General features: G+C 38.9%; 1 pseudogene across 1 annotated transcript; it reads left to right on the top strand.

Annotated features, from left to right (window-relative positions):
* Positions 1-1,995: 1,995 nt before the first annotated feature.
* LOC147611293 (transcription factor-like protein DPB pseudogene) lies at positions 1,996-2,783 on the top strand (annotated as a pseudogene). Its single transcript, XR_015263786.1, has 3 exons — positions 1,996-2,107; positions 2,192-2,271; positions 2,710-2,783. The product of XR_015263786.1 is annotated as a transcription factor-like protein DPB pseudogene (transcript).
* Positions 2,784-15,902: the final 13,119 nt, after the last annotated feature.

Raw genomic sequence — 15,902 nt, 5'->3', positions numbered from 1 at the left:
TTAATGTTTTTCTTGATGATACCTACATCTAGAGTCTTAGGATGGAGCACTATTCTCGATTGGAATAAATATTTCAAAGGATTGACGAAAGGGGTGGGCAATTAAATCCAAAGAAGTGTTCTTTTAGCAGAACCTAGAGTTAAACTCCTTGGGCATGTGGTATCTCAGAATGGAATTGAACCTCATCCTCACAAAGTGAAGAAGCTCACATTGTTGTCTTCTCCTTCTACTACCAAGAAGCTACACACTTTCATACAGAAGATTAAATATATGTCAATGTTTATTCCTTTAACATCTTAACTTTTATTTCCTCTGCAATAAGTGGCAAAGAAAGATCCTCTTTAATGGATTGAAGAATGTGAATAAGTCTTTCAAAAGGTGAAGTAAGTGTTGAGAGAAGTCACTAGTGTGCAAGCATATGACTTCAAGAAAATGTTTTATGTGAACCCATCAGTGCATCCATACGCAAGCATCCATATGCATTGGGAGCTATTCTACTTCAACAAGGACAAGGCTCAAGGTATATGAAACCAGTATATTATGCTAGCAAGGTGAAGATTGCAGTAGAAAGAAGGTAAACTGATGCGGAATCAATTCTTTCTAGCTTGGTGTATGCATGTAGAATGTTTAGATCTTATTTTCTTCCTAAACCTTTTGCTATATTAACTAGCTAAACTCTTTTGCCTCAATTGGTCAACAATGTTAATTTGGCCAAAAGTATGATAAGGTGGATAATTGAACTACAAGAGGTAAATTTTTCTTTCTTAGCTTCATTGGAAAATCTTATTACATACCAAGGAAGGTCCAATATTGGTCAAAGATGTGGAGAAAGAGGAGACTTCACATAAGGAGATGTAGCTAGACAATGCATACACTGTATATTTGGATGCCTCTTTTAAAAAGAGTCTCAATGAGGCTACAGGATGGGTTGTCATCCAAAATCCACAAGGACATATAGTTAAAGGGAAGAGTCTTTGGTTGAAAGGTACAAGTAACAATGAGGCAGATACAATGCCCAACATCAAGGTTTGCTTGAATGTTTACGACTAGGGATAAGAAGACTAATGATTAAAGGGGATGCTTTGTTGATTGTCAAAGAGATGCTAGGTGTTTGCAAACCAAAAATGCCAAGCTCAAGGATTTAGTCAATTAAATCGAGAAACTTATTGGTCATTTTGAAGCATGGAGACTATGTCATATAGAGAGAGCAAAAAACGATCTTCCTCATGAGGTGGCTCAAGAAGCTATCGCCAAGGATTTGTATGCAATGAAGGTGGAAGGCTTCTTATATCTTGGAGAGGAACATCTAGCTCAAGAGGAAGAATTTATTATGACAGGAACAATCCCTCTAGATTTTCCAAAAGCAAAGAAGTACCCATTTTTGAAGAAAAGCCATTAGTACATCATTCTTGATGATGCTTTGTACATGAAAGGTGCTAATTTGGTATTAAGAAGAGTTCCCTAGCGTGAAGATTTGTACCAAATTTTAGAGGAGAACCATGAAGGAGCTTGTGGATGGCATTTTGCCTTCAAGAGATAACTTTGCAAAAAATCCTTCCAGTATCCATCGATGCCGACAGACCTTGGACACCCATCTGCTGAGAAGATTTTCTTGAGAAAATTGGACCATAGCCATTTGTTGTTGAAAGAAAATCTGCTTCTCTCAGACCCATATCCAAATTTTTAGCATCCAAGGGGAACCCTGACAAATATAAAAAGGAATTGTTCATTCTCCCCCACTGTTTGAGAACACATCGAAGGTCCCATGTGAGAGACAAACACAGCAAGAGCATGTAACCACTGAAATTAATCCAAAAAGTATGTGACTGATATGCATCACATAATATACCCAGAGGTTCCATAACACAATCATAGTTTTAATTTTTTAGAAAGAAAGGAAAGAGACAAGAAGCACATGTGCACCCCTATAACTTATCTGATTTATCCATAACCCACTCCTCCCTCACTCCCCCACCTCACAAAGTCAGTATTCGCCATCCCTTGGTAGTGATTCAGCAATGATTAACCCCGGGACAAACAGTGTGGAAACGAGGACTCAAAATGTGGAAAGTCTAGGGGATGAGCTTGAGTCTCCGGACTTTGCAGGGTTAGTTTTTTACCTTTGGTATCTTAATGGAGTCTTCGGTAGCCATATAACTGAATCTGGTCATATGTTTTATAATGTTTTCAGTGGTAGAAAAAAGAAACGAGGGCCGAGGCCTGGTGGCACAGAGAAAGGTGGGCGAGGGCTTCGTCACTTCAGCATGAAAGGTTGGCACGTAATCTGTTCCTAAGGATGCTCAAGTGCCCACTGTGTCCAACAATGGCCACAGTGTCCAGTCTCTGATATTCAGTTGCTCTTCAATCCTAGCCTTCTTATTCTCATAGGCCTTTTGCCTTGGGGCACTGATTATCCCTTCATAGGACTGCACCTAATCTATCCCTATACAAAACGCAAAATCAGCATTCATCAGTTCGGAGCAGGTTTGGGAAGGCTGTGGGCAGCCTTGGAGCAGCCAAAAGCATCCTGGCCTGGCTCTCAAGGGTGGGCCAAAGGAGCCGCCATGTAGGGAATCGCCCTTCGCCTCCCTCCCCCCCCCAAAAAAAATAAAAATAAAAAAAACAACTGCTGGAAGAATTAATGATTTTGTATCATCGAAGCAAAGTAGTGCTTATGATCATGTTTGACGGGCTTTTTATCTGTTGCAGTCTGTGAGAAGGTCGAGTCAAAGGGGAGAATAACCTACAATGAGGTAAAGTTTGTTGAGACTGTCTTGTTATAAAGTATCTTGTTGGAGGCAAGTGTTGGGTTTCTTGTTTTGTGGAACATCTCATCAGTAATAATATTTGTACGTGCGAAAGGGGGGGGGGGGCACAAAGTTTCCAATGTGAGCTCATGGACCTATTGCATGAGAAGCTAAATATTAAACATTTGTATGCCACTTCTTATTACCATCAATGTAATGGCCTGAATGAGTGGTTCAATGGAGAATTAATCTGAATGATAAGCAAAATGATGAGAAGTCATGGGAAAAATTGGGATTTGGAGTCCCATGTGCATTATGGGCCTACAAAACAACAATTAAGGAGGGAACATGTTTCTCATTCTTTTACTTGCTTTACGACAAAGAGGCTTTTCTTTCAATTGAAGTTGAAATTTCCGGTTTGAAGATACTTTTCAAGCTACAAGAAGAACCCTTGAATTACTATCAAAGTAGGTTGAAAACTCTCGATACCATGCAATTGGACCATCATGCAGCATTTGAGTATTGTGAGAGAACACTTGAACAAAATCAAATGTGGTTTAATGCAAACTCAAAGACAAAGTGATCAAAGAAGAGGACTTAGTGTTATGATACAATGGAAAATTGGATAACACTTTCCAGACTAAATTTCAAGCTAAATGGAGAGAATATTTCAAAGTTAAACACAAATACCCCAATGGTTCTTATCAACTCTCTGACCTAGATGGTACCTTGCACAAAAGAAGAGTGAATGGTTTTAGGTTAAAGTGTCAGAGTGCCTAAATGCTCCTTAATGAGCAATCACAGTTTTTTTTGGCTCTTTATACTTTCCCACAGCCCGTTACAGCCTCAAGAGGCTTGGTGTACTCTTTGTTGGATCAAACGGGTATCCGTTTGCCCTAATTAGCTTAGGCGCTATACGCACGTGAACGACCTTAGATAGTGTAATTTTTAATTTAGTGTATTTTCCTCTTCCCTCTTCATTGGCCCTCCATTGTGAAGCTTTTGGTGCTTCACTAAACCTCTTCTTCTCTTGAAGATTACCCTTTCCCCTTGGTGGCCAAACCTTTTCTTCGAGGGCTACACAACTTTTGCAAGGTAAAGAAAGTTTCGACAGTTTGTTGTCCTTTGTTTTTCTTGGGTTTAGAAGGTTTTGTTTTCTCTTTTGGGTTTTGTGTTTTAAAGCATGTTCTTCTACCCATGTTGAGGTATTGTCTTTTGCGTTCATTTTGATTGTTTGTCATGCCTTGGCTTGTAAGCGTGTAAACACATTCAATGGCACCATGGCCAATTGCCCGTTTTGTACACTTAAGATGTTAAGAGTTGTATTTTGTGAGACAAGTTGCATTGTGAAGGAACTCGTCTTGGGCAATCTTGGAACATGTGATCAATGCCACACTGTTCACACATTGGTCGCAAGGTGTCAGTTACTATGGGCATGGAAGTATTCCAAACTGTGCAGTCTGCCACCTTGTGAGGTCCATGACAATAAAAACACCGAAGTTTCCAATTAACTGCCTCTCTTGATGAGCAGTTTCTACCCTTTGGATTGTTTTTGTTTTGTGCACGGGAGGTTTTGAGTCCATCGTATGAAGCGGGACACTTCTTAGTATCATGATCAAAGGTTTTACACTACATGCAGTATAGAAAAACAGGTGCCTTGTATGCACAATGAGGATTAGGATGGTCATAGTGATTGCATTCAACACAAGGCATTTTGCTCGTCATTTTTATAGGCATATTAAGGATGTCTGATTTTGAAGGTTTTCATCCTCTCTTTGAGATGTTGGCTGCTGTAAGGTTGTAAGCAAGGCTGCATAAAATTTTGGAAATGTCAATTCTGAGATCGAACTTTCTTTTGCCATTGCTTCATTTGGTTTAGATGAGTAACATCTCGTAGCATGATCATCTTCTAGCATGTTGTCATCTAGACATATTGCTTCTTTTCAACATTGATCGAATGTTTCTGGATTGGATACAATGATCAAGTTGTGTAAGCTATTATTCTTTAAGCCCATCATGAAACATCTCCTTAATTGAATATCGTTTTATTTTTCCCGAGAGAGTCCAAGAGTTTTATCTGTGTTGTTTGGAAAATCCATGTATAAAGGCTGATTTTAAGGTTTTAAAGTTGGTCTTGATCGCCGGCATCAATGTGATGAACCATAGACTAGCTTTTCCTTCTTAGAAGCATAAGTTCAATGCATGTACCTTAGTGGGGCAGTTGGGATTTTCAAAGGCTTCACCTTTGTTCAAACATTTGAATGAATTAAATGTCAGGGTCTGTTGTTCCATCGTATTTGTCCATAATTTTAGAAATTTGTACGGCCATATTTCTGTATGAGTCACTGAGGCCGTGTGTGTGAGTGCTCTTGTTGGAAGAGACTTAGGATTTGCGAGAATGTTAGGCAAGGGACCAAAGCCTAGTGGAATCGAAGTGTCAAGGGGTGTAAAACCTGATGACACGCTTGTTATATGCATGGCCAATGGCATGGGGAGGTGAATTGGCAACATGGATCTCAATGGCTTGAAGATGTCAGCCATTGGGTTCAGTCCTTGTGTAATCGCAAGCAATCCCTCTATTGTGGCCATGTCAGAGTGCCTAAATGCTCCTTAATGAGCAATTAGAGTTTTTTTTTGGCTCTTTATACTTTCCCACATCTCGTTTATAGCCTCAAGAGGCTTGGCGTACTCTTCGTTGGATCAAATGGGTATCCGTTTGCCCTAATTAGCTTAGGCGTTATAGTACCAGAGGAGAGTTTTGGGAAACCTTCAAGAGAGGTTAAAGAAGAAGTGAATGTTGGAAGTGCTCACAAGCAAAACCCTGCATCCTTGCATACCATTTCAAATGACACTCTTATCCAAATGTTGATGGAAATGAGTCCAAAATTCAACAGTATGGCTACAAGAATCGGATTGATGAAAGAAAAGTTAGCCCAATCAATGGGTCAACTTAAGCATGATGATGGTCATGGTGGTCCATCATCAAGGAGATAAGCAGTCCTTTCATGGGATCTCTTTTGAAGACTAGAGATAAGGCCTACAACATATACAAGAGGCTTTTAAAAGTGTTACTCATGAAAATCCTACAAAGAATGCCACAAGTGGATTTATGGTGGAGGCTAGAAGACCTCTCATGAAGGAAATGTGGCCTACATCTTTCCAAGCCGATCCCTATCAACTACATGGAAAACAACATACATCTTGGTCTAAACACTTGGAACCAAACTTTGGAGAACCCAGAAGAGTATCTTCACATTCAAAGGAAAATCAATCTTATATATTTGAAGAAGAGTTGTATGTTTATGATGATGTGGTTGAGAATGATTGGGAGCACATGTCATTCACCGAAAGGCAAAGGGAAGCTCATGATAGATAGATGGAAATGCCTAACTTTATCAAGAAGGAGTACAAGGATTTTACACAATTCTTAGGATCATATGTGAAAATGAGAAGGTATAAACCCTCTAATCATGATGAGAATGCATCATCTACCACTTCCAAGGATGTCAAGGATAGGGTCTTACTCCTCAAATTCAAGGGTGAAGGATCAACCCTACATGAATTGGAGCAACGGATGAACAAATTGGAGACATATTTTTGGGTGGCTATATCTAAATAATGAGCGGGATAAAGTGCAATTTTCATCCTTAAACTTGGAAGATTACACCCTTTAATGGTGGAGACACTTGCTCAAAGAAGAGACTATGCCACATACTTGGGAAGAACTGAAGAGAGAGATAAATATGGCATTTCTTTCACCTTTGTTCTTGACCGATACCATGAAGAATGGTATACACTCTCACAAAAGGGCACATTGGTTAGAGATTACATTAAAAAGTTCATGAAACTATCTATGTTTGTGGAGGAACTCAATGAGGACATGAAGATGAAACTATCTATGTTTGTGGAGGGACTCAATGAGGACATGAATATGAAGAAGTTTGTGAATGGTCTATATTTCTACATCAAGGCAGATGTATCGGCACAAAGACCTAGCACTATTAAGGAGTCTATGAGGTTGGAAAAGCTTTATGAGCCTAAGTAAAAGAAATATTGGCCCATATTACCCTCTTAAAAACCATCCAATACTTCTTCAAATGTGGTAAAAATTTTCCTTCCACAACACCCAGTTTTACTTCTAGATTTTCCTCATCATTTGGAGGTGGACAACCCAAGAGTGGAATTCAAAATGATGCAAAGAAAGGCAATGGTTTTGCCAAGAAGTATTTTCAACCCTTCAAGGAGACATAAAGGATTGATGATCCAAATATTGAAGAGTTGAGGAGCAAGGGTTTATGTTTCAAATGCAAAGAGAAGTGGTCACCCGGGCATGTTTGCAAGTCAAAGAAGGTGACAACTACTATGATTCTTATGGACAAAGAGGATGATTCAAAGAAATCTCATGAGGTGGAGGAATATAAAGATTTCATTGAAGAGACATATGATGAGACCTTGGAGGATCAGTCTTTCATCTAAGAAGAGGGTGATTTTCCATTTGACTTCGATGGTGGGATTCATGCAAGTATTTTGGGTGGTGATACATCCAAAAGTGTAGTAAATGCAGCTTACGTATGCTCTATTTCTCAAGAGCTCTTGCAAGATGAACAAGCCCAAGTACTGTGAGATCCCTGTTCCCACCGAGCAACAGATTCGGGGTACTAGCAGCGGAAGTAGCACTTCTTGCGCGAGGCAGGGTCCCACACTCGGGGCCTCGTCCTCCACCACGGATATTCGGACAAGAGACTAATCCGTCAGTTTTTCCAAAACCAAACCCGGAAAAACTCCCCTTATCCGGAAAGCACAGGCGATTCCTCCAGGATAACTATTTACTCTAACGTAGTCAAGACCATTACTGATCAAACTGATCCGACTGCACTTATAAAGATACTCGGTCAGATCAAGGAAGAAACTTGCACTTGGATCATTGGGATCAACGCTTTTTTCCCCATCAAGAGGCACAACCGTTGATTCCTATCCATAGAACAATTACTATCCGGATTTACTTCATCTATCGTAATAACAGAAATTGAGTCTCGATTTACGGATCCATCAGTCCAGCCTAACCCCATCCAGTCCCATGGGTTAGCCAACTACCCAACCACTGTAGTGATGGGATCCAATTTAGAATTTGATTTTTTTGTCCCGGGTACAAGGGAAAAGAGTTCCCAGGCCCCCTAACCGGATGTTCATGCAAAAATAAAACTAGTCACACCACTTACATACCCAATATGAAATTGCCTTTTTTAAACAGATTCAACCAGTTTTAAAACAATCCTTTAATGAAACCATAGTATCACTAATCACAATCTTTCAATTTATCCGGTTGATTCTTAATTTCCCATCATTCCTTCATCAAAGTATCTATGGCATCATAACCAGAACGCTCACCACCTGTCCACCTAGGGGCTTTTCAATAGTTCCTAGCCCATAATACTCGGCAATATAATCACTTATAAAAATCAAGATGGACTCTCGTTGAAGATCAGCAAGATCAACCAACAGATCCATATAAAGAGCCATGGACTCATCCATTGAAGATGGACTCTCGTTGAAGATCAGCAAGATCAACCAACAGATCCATATAAAGAGCCATGGACTCATCCATTGAAGACCAGCACAATCAACCAGATCCATGCCTGATTTCAGAAAACAACTCTTACTCCTTGTTCCAATATCTTCCGCGAGGCACGTGTGGGTATCCTAGGCGACCCACAGCCCAAGCACCCTCCAGGATCCTTCGCAGGTGACCTAGCGCTTCACTCATAGCCCGCTTCCTTGGTCCCTCATCCACCGTACCGGAAGCTCACCATTTTAATCGAACCGAGGCTAGTCAAGACATCGGTTGACTTTGCTACGCGAGATGTCCTCCATTGACTCTCCTTTAGCAGTTGCAACTTTATTAGTTAGGTCTCCATGACCTTAATCACAAGACGGTCAAAATCCTTCCCCAGCATTCTTGACATAAAACAGCCATTTACAAACAGCATTTACAAACTGTTTACAAATATAGTTTTTATATTAACTCTCATTTTTCCACATTAACCCAATCTACATGTACATTCACATCCATACATCCACATTTATATGCATACATTCACATCTACATGCATACATCCACATCCACATTCATACATCCACATCTACATGCTCATTCATGCATCCTCATCCATACATCCACATCTACATGCACATTCACATCCATACATCCACATCTACATGCATACATCCACATCCACATTCACATTCACATCCATACATCTTCATCTACATGCATACATCAGCCTCCACATTCACATCCACATCTATACATCTACATTCCCATTCCCATTCACATCCATACATCTACATCTATATGCATACATCCACCTCCACATTCACATCCACATCTATACATCTACATCTACATGTATACATCCACATCTCCATGCATACATCCACATCCACATTTACATTCACATCTATACATCTACATCTACATGCATACATCCACATTCACATTCACATCCACATCTATACATCTACATCTACATGCATACATCCACATCTCCATGCATACATCCACATCCACATCCACATTCACATCCATACATCTTCATCTACATGCATACATCCACCTCCACATTCACATCCACATCTATACATCTACATCTACATTCCATTCACATCCATACATCTACATCTACACATTCACATTGACATCTATACATCTTCATCTACATGCATACATCCACCTCCACATTCACATCCACATCTATACATCTACATCTACATTCTTATTCACATCCATACATCTACATCTACTTGCATACATCCACCTCTACATTCACATCCGCATCTATACATCTACATCTACATCCATACATCCACATCTCCATGCATACATCCACATCCACATTCACATTCACATCCATACATCTTCATCTACATGCATACATCCACCTCCACATTCATATCCACATCTTTACATCTACATCTACATTCCATTCACATCCATACATCTACATCTACTTGCATACATCCACCTCTACATTCACATCCACATCTATACATCTACATCTACATGCATACATCCACATCTCCATGCATACATCCACATCCACATTCACATTCACATCCATACATCTACATCTACATGCATACATCCACCTCCACATTCACATCCACATCTATACATCTACATCTACATTCCCATTCACATCCATACATCTACATCTACATGCATACATCCACCTCCACATTCACATCCACATCTATACATCTACATCTACATGCATACATCCACATCCACATCTCCATCCATACATCCACATCCACATTCACATTCACATCCATACATCTACATCTACATGCATACATCCATCTCCACATTCACATCCACATCTATACATCTACATCTACATTTCCATTTACATCCATACATCTACATCTACATGCATACATCCACCTCCACATTCACATCCACATCTATACATCTACATCTACATGCATACATCCACATCTCCATGATTATAATAAAATTCTTTTAATTAATCTAGGATGATAATTCTTAGAATATGGTAGGAAGTCCTCTTTTGATGCTTTGACGAAATTATTTTATGTGTAATTTTTATAGAAATTTTACCATAGCTCCACTGCTATGACTGATAAATCTCAGTTATCTTAAAAGATAAAGCTTATCATTAAGGAAATGATTAGAATGATCCCTAATTGGATCATTAACCCATAATGGATTGAATCATCAACATTCATGAAATACATAAACTAAAAGCATAGGGAAAGCCATTAATTTGGTTTTAAGCATAGATTAATCTTGGATTAAGGAAAAGCTTTATGAAAAGCTTCATTTGGATTGAGAATGGGTCATGAGTATAACCGTTTCTTGAGTGAGAGAGAGATATTACATAAAAACCATTAGAATTAAGCATAAATGGAAATTTAAGTAATTCTTTACTAACATTCATTAATTACTTCCAAGCATTATCATTCATCAATCAACTTCAATAGCATTCATCAATTTATGTAATTCTTTACTACCATTCATCAATTAACTTCAATAGTATTCAAAAACCATTCCAATTAAGCTTCTCAAGCTTGAGAGGGGTTGAGAAGAGAGAAACATTGAGAAATTATAGAAAAGATCAAAATTCACCACTTACTTTACAAATTGCTTGATTCTTTGTTCACGGTAGAGGCCCCCAACCAATCAATTGGTTTAGTATGTTGATGGAGCCACCAATGGGGATTTAAGAAAGAGGGAAGCTCCAATTTCTTACAAATTGGAGAGAATTTTATAGAATAGTAAATATTAGCATTATTTCAGCATAGTTCTAGAATAGTAAAATTTTCCTCCTTTTTTTTCAAAGGAATCATGTTCTATTTATAGGAGAGGGAGACTCTAACCAAGGCTAACTGATTTCTAGAATTTTCCAGATTCAATTTGGTTGAATTTGGACTAGATTTGGACCTAGTTTGGTTACTTTTTGATTCGGTTTGGTTCCTTTTTGATTTGGCTTGGTTCAAGAGAGAGGAGAGATAAAAATATCACATTATCTTTGAGTTTAAAACTCATTCAAGCATGTGAAGTATGCACCTTCTTTAAGGGACTCCCATTCCTTACATATGTGTCAAAATGGAATCATTATACCCAATATATCTCATTTTTTTAGTAATACTCATAGTTTCTTACTAATAAACCTTGTACATAGTCAATTCTTCATCTTATGTGAGTATTTACTTCTAAATATCTCCCCTTTTCAACTATTAGCCTTGTCCTTATTCAACTCTTCATCTTATGTGAGTATTTACTTCTAAATATCTCCCTTTTTTAACTATTAGCCTTGTCCTTATTCAACTCTTCATCTTATGTGATCATTTATTCATTTTTGGATAATTTCTTTTACAAATTGGATTTATCTCCTCCCCACACATGGATTGATCTTATTGGCCCATAAGAACCTTAATTGGACCATAATCCAAAGATTTCTGAAAATCTAGACCCTTAGGCTAAGGTCCTTTATACCCATTTCCAATTAATTCCAATTGCACATTGGAAAGTTCTTTTTGAATTTCTGTTTCAAGGGAATTCATTTTAATAAGATGAGATATTTTTCTATCCAAAAATATTCAAAATCTGAATATTCTCTTTCTAGAATATTTTCTCTCTATGACAAAATAGGTAGAGATGAGATCTCTTATATTTATGAAGATTACAGGGGGAAGATGCTGGACATTTTGAGTGGGTGGGGAGGAATCTTACATTCTCTCCCATTTGAAAAACGCGAGATGTCCTCATCTCGCAAATTGGGGAATTTTGCAAGATGTACGAATATGAGACTAAGAGAAAATTTAATTAAGATTAACCACCAAGAAAAATCTCAAAGAGAGCAAGACTCAGAAAAGAACAAAGATTTCAACTTTATTCTCTTGGAACATATACAGTAAAGATAGAAGAACTTTTACACTTCCATAAGCCCGTCCATCATATCGTCACAAAAGCAGCACTCACAAGCTGCACACATATAAGGTAACTCGTTTATGGAAATAATTCGGCTCGTTATTGCAGCACCTACTTCAGTGGTATGAGGTGATCTAACAAAAGGACCTCTAAGAGGCAAGCCGAAAACGGGATAAAGGCATATCTTCTGGTGAGGAAGAAAGCACGCTAGTAAGAAGACCCGCTCAGAAAATCCACCATGCCTTGATCTCATCACGTAGTAGTATCGGGGACCCAAACCCAAGGCTTCAATAACCATAGCCAAGCGGACATTGTTACGGAAGTGCTCTCGCCCCCACGGTGTTACCCTAGTTATATCTCGACAAGTCTGCCATTTGGTCTGAGCTACAGAAGTTTCCAAGTGAGGGAAAAGTGAGCACTCATACAGTTCTATAAAATCCTTCTTCACAGACTCGCTTGCGTCTTGAAGGTGAGAAATCATCATGGATAAAACCAATTCCTGCTTCCAAGCCATGAAGAAGATTAAGAAAGAAAGGGGATCGATGGAAGTAATATTATTGTGAGCGACAAGTAAAAGTTATGACTTATATAAAGGAAGGAGCTAGTGTAACCTAGAAGCCAACGGTATCTTACCACTGAAGTTTTACCGTCTTTCTATGATTTGGGTTTGGCACATATTTCTATAGAAGGCTTACATGAAATACATTATGAACTTTGAGTTGAGGAGATAAAAGAAGCTCGTAGGCTAAGTCACTTACTTTCTTTGAATTCAGATAAGGCTCACAATAACTGGGGGATAACTTCTTATACTCCCCAAGAGATAAAGAACTTCTTTTGGGCCGTACTCGAATGAAGACCAAAACCTTGGTATTCAAAACACTGATTTTCACTTCTGAACTCATTGTTCTGAATCCTTAAAACAGGTGGGACTCCTGAGAAGTATTCTAGGGAAAGTGTCTTCCTTTTTTAAACAAAATCTTTCTTTTATTTTAGAGAGGGAATAATTATAAGATCAGGAAGGGAGATTCTTACTCCTGTATACCTCGAAGACTGGGGAGGAATCTTACATTCTACCCCACTTAAAAAAGTGTGAGATATCCTCATCTCGCAAGGTAGAGGACAACTCTTTTTCTTAAGATCCAATTTTATTCTGGGGTTCCTTATATTCAGGTCAACCCAACAGAATGCTGGGATAAATATCCCTTATATAGAACTCATCATTAAATAACAATTCATTCAGATCATATCATTCATATCTTTAACATGATAATGGTCCTTTAGACCGAAAAATTTCCTTAACATTCCTCCACGGGAATTTCAGTCAAGCAAGTTCTCAATTTGTCATCCCTTAACTTGATCTACCGGTCAACAAGTGTTAACAGTAGCAATCTGACAGCACAATCCACTAATCTCATAGTGATTTGCTGAATTCATTATCATCATTCCAGTTATGAATATCATCACAGGGACTCGTCCCATTCATCCTCATTGTGGTTTTGCTCAGGTTATTATATTTCAACTAAATTTCAGAAATCATCATTTTTCAATCAGAATCCAAATCAATTCATCAATTCTCAAACAGAATTAAAAATCATATCAACCACATTCGAAATCATCATCTGGATAGCATTAACGCTTATAATTTCAAGTCTTAGATTTACTCGTATATATTGTCAGTAAAAAGCTACAGTTATACTCTCAGCATATACGGGTAGTCACGGCCCTTGGAATTATAAGGTAAATACCATCATGTCTAGGCCTCAAGCAAGTCAGGGATTCTATATAATTGCGGTACTTCCATCTGAAGACCCAATTACCAAATTACGAATTTCAATTTGAATATCAAATTGTATGATTTATATCACACAATTACAACCTTTTTGTGTTTCTTGATAAATTTTTGACATATTTGTCTTCTCAGTTGATATTTATTAGCCAACCTGGCTTTGATACCAACTGTGAGATCTCTGTGCCCACCGTGCAATAGATTCAGGGTACTAGCAACGGAAGTAGCACTTCTTGCGCGAGGCAGGGTCCCACACTCGGGGCCTTGTCCATGGATATCCGGACAAGAGACTAATCCGTCAGTTTTTCCAAAACCGAACCCGAAAAAACTCCCCTTATTCGGAAAGCACAGGCGATTCCTCCAGGATAACTATTTACTCTAACGTAGTCAAGACCATTACTGATCAAACTAATCCGACTGCACCTATAAAGATACTCGGTTAGATGAAAGGAAGAAACTTGCACTTGGATCATTGGGATCAACGCTTTTTTCCCCATCAAGAGGCACAGCCGTTGATTCCTATCCATAGAACAATTACTATCCGGATTTACTTCATCTATCGTAATAATAGAAATTGAGTCTCGATTTACGGATCCATCAGTCTAGCCTAACCCCATCCCCAGTCCCATGGGTTAGCCAACTGCCCAACCACTGTAGTGATGGGATCCAATTTAGAATTTGATTTTTTTGTCCTGGGTACCAGGGAAAAGAGTTCCCAGGCTCCCCTAGCCGGATGTTCATGCAAAAATAAAACTAGTCACATCACTTACACACCCAATATGAAATTGCCTTTTTTAAACAGATTCAACTAGTTTTAAAACAATCCTTTAATGAAACCATAGTATCACTGATCACAATCTTCCAATTTATCCGGTTGATTCTTAATTTCCTATCATTCCTTCATCAGAGTATCTATGGCATCATTGGCAACCAGAACGCTCACCACCTATCCACTCAGGGGTCTTTTCAATAGTTCCTAGCCCATAATACTCGGCAATATAATCACTTATAAAAATCAGGATGGACTCTTGTTGAAGATCAGCAAGATCAACCAACAGATCCATATAAAGAGCCATGGACTCATCCATTGAAGACCAGCAAGGTCAATCAACCAGATCCATGCCCGATTTCAGAAAACAACCCTAGATCCATGCCCGATTTCAAAAAACAACTCTTACTCCCTATTCCAATATCTTCCTCGACACACGTGTGGGTATCCTAGGCGACCCACAGCCCGAGCACCGTATGGTCAGCACCCTCTAGGATCCTTCGCAGGTGACCTAGCGCTTCACTCATAGGCCGCTTCCTTGGTCCCTCATCCACCGTACCGGAAGCTCACCATTTTAATCGAATCGAGGCTGGTCAAGACCTCGGCCGACTTTGCTACGCGAGACGTCCTCCATTGACTCTCCGTTAGGAGTTGCAACTTTATTAGCTAGGTCTCCACGACCTTAATCACAAGACGGTCAAAATGCTTCACCAGCATTCTTGACATAAAACAGCCATTTACAAACAGCATTTACAAACAGTTTACAAATACAGTTTCTATATTAACTCTCATTTTTCCACATTAACCCAATCTACATGTACATTCACATCCATACATCCATACATCCATACATCCACATTTATATGCATACATTCACATCTACATGCATACATCCACATCCACATTCATACATCCACATCTACATGCTCATTCATGCATCCTCATCCATACATCGACATCTACATGCACATTCACATCCATACATCCACATCTATATGCATACATCCACATCTACATGCATACATCCACATCCACATTCACATTCACATCCATACATCTTCATCTACATGCATACATCCACCTCCACTTTCACATCCACATCTATACATCTACATTCCCATTCCCATTCACATCCATACATCTACA

Source organism: Cibotium barometz, chromosome 47, assembly GCF_041138505.1.
Source record: "Cibotium barometz isolate CiBa-2024 chromosome 47, ASM4113850v1, whole genome shotgun sequence".
Classification (NCBI taxonomy): Eukaryota; Viridiplantae; Streptophyta; class Polypodiopsida; order Cyatheales; family Cibotiaceae; genus Cibotium; species Cibotium barometz.
Note: the sequence above shows the minus strand (reverse complement) of the source record. Positions and strands in the feature narration are given on the sequence as shown.